This window comes from Lathyrus oleraceus, chromosome 2 (assembly GCF_024323335.1).
Source record: "Lathyrus oleraceus cultivar Zhongwan6 chromosome 2, CAAS_Psat_ZW6_1.0, whole genome shotgun sequence".
Taxonomy (NCBI): Eukaryota; Viridiplantae; Streptophyta; class Magnoliopsida; order Fabales; family Fabaceae; genus Lathyrus; species Lathyrus oleraceus.
The window spans coordinates 459,842,228-459,848,951 of record NC_066580.1 but is presented as its reverse complement, the minus strand read 5'-3'; the positions used below and the strand labels follow the sequence as shown (position 1 = coordinate 459,848,951).

At 38.9% G+C, this 6,724-nt stretch overlaps 1 non-coding gene across 1 annotated transcript; it reads left to right on the top strand.

Annotated features, from left to right (window-relative positions):
* Positions 1–335: 335 nt before the first annotated feature.
* Positions 336–442, top strand: LOC127124974 (small nucleolar RNA R71). The gene has a single exon (XR_007804444.1). It is a non-coding gene; the product is annotated as a small nucleolar RNA R71 (small nucleolar RNA).
* Positions 443–6,724: the final 6,282 nt, after the last annotated feature.

Here is a 6,724-nt window from a genome sequence, read left to right as displayed (position 1 = left end):
GTCCTTTAGTTCCACATATCTCATAATCCGACGGAACTGCAGCTGCAGTATTCGGGTTTATACACATATGCTCAACCTAGAGGGCTAACGCGTCCATTTTAGCTTGCATCATGTCTATAGAGCTTAGCTCATGTACTCCTCCTTGGGCTTCCTTCTTCTCAATTGTCGATCGTTCAACTCCCCATGATTGATGGTTTTGAGCCATATCTTTGATAAGGGCACTAGCTTCAGGGTAAGGTTTGTTCATCAATGCGCCGACTGCGACAGCGTCGATGGTCATCTTAGTGTTATAGTGAAGTTCATTATAGAAGGACTAAATGATTAGCCAATTTTCTAAACCATGATGTGGGCATGCTCTTAATAGCTCTTTATATCTCTCCCAAGCTTCGAACAACGATTCTCCTTGATTCTGGGTAAATCTGGTTATTTGGTTTCGAAGAACGGCGGTCTTACTTGGGGGAAAGTATCTAGCAAGGAATACTTTTCTAAGGTTTTCCCAAGTTGTTATGGAATTGGGTGGAAGGGAATCTAACCACGATAGGGCTTTATCTCTGAGGGAGAAAGGGAATAATCTTAAACGGATTGCCTTAGGAGAAGCTCCATTAGTTTTAAAAGTGTCTGCTAATTGGAGAAAGATTGTCGAATCCACAGAGACCAAATGTCAATCTATCGTTATCTATTGTTACGGTGTTTAATTAAGGTAATCGAAATAGGGTTTTTAGAAGTGCACAATGAAAAATAAAGTATTAAATTAAATTCAATTAATAAAGACAGGTTCGAATGTAATTCACATAATCAATTAATAATCCAAGTACTTGCTAATAGAATTACTTATGGGCAGTGTTTCCTACTTTGAAAAGAACCAATTTAACGGGACCTGTCACTTTCGCGTATTCAGAACCGAGTTGTACTCCCTAATCAAACCCTCTTATTGTCACTTATAAAAAGGCACGCATTGCGTTAGAGTAGTAAACCTATTTTTAAGAAATATAGTGTCTTGACTAAGTTGAAAAGTATTTTAACCTGGATTTCTTAACCAAAAGAGGTTCTCACGAACCAGACTCTAAACTTATAAACACGTTCGAAAATATTTTTAAAATCACTTTTCTTTTTAAGTTAAAAACTCCTAATGAACTAAACAAACCGCTTTCGCTGTATTTGAAATAGTTAAAAACAACTAAGTTTAAACAGACGTCGGACGACTTTCGATCTTACCCAACGGAAATTAAGTGCGGGAAAACTTAAGTTGAAAGTCAAAATAGCCCTTAAGTGTTTCTACGAACAATTGTACGGATTATCGGTTCAATTATGATCCTTACATTCTAACCTTTATAGGTTTAGCCAGACATGGTAAAGTAAGGATGTATTTTAATTTTTATCATAAAAACGGATAAATAAAAGGTAATAAGTGTGAGTGCAGGAAAGTAAATAAAAGTAGTGCGAGTGCGGAAAATAAGTTAAAGTAGTGCGGTGCAAGAAGTAAAGAAAAGTAGTGCAGTGCGAGTGCGGGAAAGCAAACAAAATAAAGGCAGTGCGGGAAAGTAAACAAAATAAAGGTGGTGCAGGAAAGTGAAGTAGACAAAGGTAAAGCAATAAAGCCTGCTCCAATCGGAGGGTCGAATAAAGTGCGAAACAGAAATGAAAATGGCGGCAGGATTAAACTTCCTTCCAAAGTGCTCCAAACTCGATTGCACAGTGTGGCAACACTCCGATGTGAAGCGATTACCATTTTTACACAATACTGATATATGCCTAGTTGTAACTAAGTTTGGATGATCAAACAAATGAAATCAAGGTTCTATTTATAGGCAAGAAAAAACATGGAGATTACAAGGATGCCCCTAAGTTTGAAAATGGGAGGGAACCATTTTGTTCTTGTGGCACTCGCCACAACATCATGGCGCCCGCCACAGGAGGAAATTGCAGCGCCCAAGTGGAGATCGTGGGGGGGCGTGGCAGTTGAGGAGAAGTTGAAATTGGGACACGTCATGGTTGGGCCCATGGCGCCCGCCACAGTGGGAGCCACAAGTGTAAAATGCTGATTTTAAGGCTTTTTAGCTCGTTTTCGCTCCTTTTCTCGATCGGGGCTCCGATTAGACTGAAAACCTGAAAACAAAGAAAAACATAGTAATAACATAACAAAATAACAATAAAACAACTAAAATGCATGTGAAATCGGAGTCGAAAATACGGTGAATTTCAGTGTCATCAAGAAATGAAGTATGGGAACTCGTTCCAAGACCTAAAGGAATAAATGTCATTGGAACAAAATGGGTGTACAAGAATAAATATGTTGAACAAGGGGTGGTTACTAAAAATAAAGCAAGATTATTAGCACAAGGATACACTCAAGTTGAAGGAGTTGACTTTGATGAAACATTTTCCCCTGTAGCTCGCCTTGAGTCCATTAGACTATTGCTTGGAGTGGCATGTATTCTGAAGTTTAAACTGTTCCAAATGGATGTAAAAAGTGTCTTCTTGAATGGCTACTTAAATGAGGAAGTATATGTTGAACAACCTAAAGGATTTACAGATCCAAATCTTCCAAAGCATGCGTACAAGTTGAGGAAAGCCCTTTATGGTTTGAAACAATCTCCTAGGGCTTGGTATGATAGACTCACAGTGTTCCTCACTAACAATGGATACAGGAAGGGAGGCATTGACAAGACCATATTTGTTAAGAATGAAGGAGTAAAACTCATGGTGGCTCAAATATATGTGGATGATATTGTGTTTGGTGGGATGTCAGATCAGATGGTCGAACATTTTGTTAAACAAATGCAGTCTGAATTTGAAATGAGCCTTGTTAGAGAGCTGACCTATTTTCTTGGGCTACAAGTCAAGCAGATGGAAGACTCTATATTTCTATCTCAAAGCAAATATGCCAAAAACATTGTTAAGAAGTTTGGCATGGAGAATGCGAGTCATAAAAGGACACTTGCTCCTACACATCTGAAAGTCTCCAAAGATGAAAATGGTGTTAGTGTAGATCAAAGTCTCTACAAAAGCATGATAGGAAGTCTGCTATATCTCACAGCAAGCAGACCTGACATTGCTTTTGCTGTAGGTGTTTGTGCTAGATATCAAGCTGAACCAAAAGTCAGTCACATAAACCAAGTGAAAAGGATACTGAAATATGTCAATGGCACTAGTAACTATGGGATGTTGTATACTCATGGATCTGGATCTATGTTGATTGGATACTATGATGCTGACTGGGCTGGAAGTGCTGATGATAGGAAAAGCACATCAGGAGTATGTTTCTTCTTGGGGAACAACTTAATATCATGGTTTAGTAAGAAACAAAATTGTGTGTCCCTGTCCACTGCTGAAGCTGAATACATAGCAGCTGGAAGTAGTTGTTCTCAACTGGTTTGGATGAAACAGATGCTGACTGAATACAATGTCACGCAAGATGTCATGACATTTTACTGTGACAACCTGAGTGCTATAAATATTTCTAAGAATCCTATTCAGCAGAGCAGGACAAAACACATTGATATTCGTCATCATTTTATTAGAGAACTAGTGGAAGAGAAAATCATAGCCATGGAGCATGTTACTACTGAAATGAAATTAGCTGATATATTTACAAAGGCTTTGGATGCTAATCAATTTGAATGTCTAAGAGGGAAATTAGGGATTTGTATCTATGAGAATTTATAGCAATTAATTTGGAGTGGAAAAGATAATAAAAATATTGTCTGCCCACTTAAAAGAAAGTGCCTCATTTATGGTAAATCATTACCTAGTATTGGAACTTCCATCTATAGCATTCTCACACGCAACCTCGGCTCAAACATTTCCACCTTCCTCAAACTTCATCGACCTTCTCTGCTAGGGCAACAGAAATCCTTCCACAAGCTCAACAAGATGTCACAACATCCTTCACCTCCTGGTTCTAAAAACACCAAACCTGCGCACAAAGCTAGAACACCCTCTATGGACTTTCTTAATGAAGACATTTTGGAAGTGATTCCCCTGTCAGTCATCCCAGGCGACGCTCCTGGTTCATCCTCCACTGCAGGACATACTCAAGGTAACAATTCTAATAACCCTAGCTCTAAGGATGACATGCATCATACTGATCGTGTCATTAGAAATCTTGTCACGAGGATCCTTAATGAAGAACACTCAATAAAGGGAGTTTCTACTCCTCTATCGAGAAGGGACCCCTCTCCTGAGGTTGGACCTCACAATGAGAAAGATGATGAGTCATCTAGGTTTGAAAAAGATATAGCTGCTGAAGGATTATGCTCTTTAGGGCAAACCTTGCCTTGTAAGAAATCTGTAGATGCTTCTCAGTCTAAGAAGCATGGCTCTGCTAAGAAGGTGATTGACTTGGAAGATGAGAGCTCAGATGATGAAGATGATAGCCTGCTTCATCACTTGAAGCCAAGTGTTGCAAAGAGGATGAAGACCAGAAAGGGTAGGTCTGTGGCTGAGATGATGACAGCCAAAACATGTAAGAAGGCTACTGCTGTAGGACCTTCAAAGTCTTGGAGTAAAGTGGAGGTAAAGAAGAGAAAAGTAAGAGAAAGTTCTGATTCAGAGGAAGATGTTAAAGACGATGTCCCTGACATCTCTCCTGTCAAAAAGTCAACTGTTAGAAAATCCCCTGCAAAGGTTGTTGCTGTACACTTGGATAACATTTCCTTCCATCTTGAAGATGGTGCAGCAAAGTAGAAATTTGTAATCCAAAGGAGAGTGGATGTGGAAAGAGAACTGGGAAAGGATGTTGTGGAGGTTAAAGAGGTCATGGACCTGATTAAGTCTGCTGGATTAATGAAAACTGTTAGTGGGTTATCTCAGTGTTTTGAAGGTCTTGTTAAAGAATTTGTGGTGAACATCCCTGAGGACATTGCTGATAAGAACAACAAAGAGTTTTGTAAGGTGTTTGTTAGAGGAAAGTGTGTGAAGTTTTCTCCAACTGTGATTAATAAGTTCCTAGGAAGAGGAACAGAAGGTGCTTGTGAACTAAAGGCCACGGACAATGAGGTTTGTAGGGAAATAAATGTTGGACAGGTCAAGGAGTGGCCTAGAAAGAAGCATCTCCCTGATGGAAAACTAAATGTGAAATATGCTATCTTGCACAAGATAGGGTCAGCAAACTGGGTACCAACAAATCACATCTCTACAATCTCAAATGCTCTTGGAAGGCTCATATTTGCTATTGGAAGCAAGCTTAATTTTGATTATGGTAGATTCATGTTTGAACAAATTGTCAAACATGCTTCTACAAATGCAGTGAAGCTGCCTATAGCTTTTCCCTCAATGACTTGTGGGATAATCCTGAGCCAGCAACCTAGAATTCTGAGCACAAGTGATATCCCTAGTAGAAGAAAACCTCCCCTGTTAGTTCATTACAAATTATTTGAAGGCAGTCATGTCAATGACGTTGTCATGACATCTGTTGTGAAGAAGCCAGCCTCTCAAGGTGGTCTAATTGTTGAACTGAAAGAGACCTGTAAGGAATTGGAGACTGGGATAAGGGTAGTTAAAGCCAGGAAAGAAGATTTGGAGGTTTTGATTAATAGCTTGGATCAAGGTGATAGAGATAATGTTGGACAAGCCACAAAAACAGAAGCCCGCACCTCTAGTGAGAGGTCTGCATCTCAAGATAAATCAAGTGGCAGTTCTGGTTCTGAAGCTGATGAAGATGTTAGCTCCTCTGACTGAGTTTTGGTGACGATTGTTCCCCTTTTATGATGATGTGCTGTTCTGGATGCCTTGATGTTTGATGGTTTTTTGGCAGTCTTGTTTTGATGCCTTGATGTAATTTTTGGGTTCTCTTTGATGTCTCTGGATTTCATCTCAACTTATATAGTTGTGTTTGTTTGTGGTTTTGTAACACCTAACAATATGTTTTACATTCTATGTGACATTCTCTTTGACTAATAGACATTTATTTTGTCTCATTGGTCTCTTTGGTCTATTTTGACTAAAAGGGGGGAGAAGTAGCTAAAGGAGAGCTGCAGTTAATATGTGCTATGAAGGAGCTATGCTATAAACAGATGAAAGATGATGTTGAAAAGGATGTTTTGTATAGTACAGGTGATGTTGAAGGTGGTGTCAGATGGGGTGATGGATGTTACAGGTGTTGTTGAAGGAGATGTCTGTGTTGAACAGACTTAGGAGGAGAAGAAGCACATTTATGTGTTTAAAATGTGTTTACTAGTTGCTATGATAGCTAGTAAATGTGTGGTTTATTACTTCTGCTGCTAAACTGCTGATGTGTTTTTTTTACTCTTGTGAACAAATGGTCTGATGTATGTTTTAGCCCAAATTTGCCAAAGGGGGAGTTTGTTGGTTCTATGTGTTGGCAGCAATTTTGGTAAAACCTAGAGTGTTCACAAGTTGTCACAAGTATTGTCTTGACATAAGATAACATGTACCTACAGGGTGTTTAAAATGAGAATATGCAGGATTTTATTGAGATGCCAGACCCGATGTCATGACATCTGTATACAAAACATTCAGTCTGAATATTATGTATTGTGTGATTGCGTTTTTTATGCTAATCTGTGTATGATTGATGTAATGATTGAACGCGCCCTCAATCAGTAATTACAACCAGATTGACTTATTTTCCAACGAGATATAATCAGCTGTCATAAGAAGATATGAATGGAAAATAGTTTTAGGGTTTTATGATGTCCAAGCCCAGCCAAATGCTTCTATATAAAGGACATGGAAAACCTGGTTTTATACACAAGAAATAACG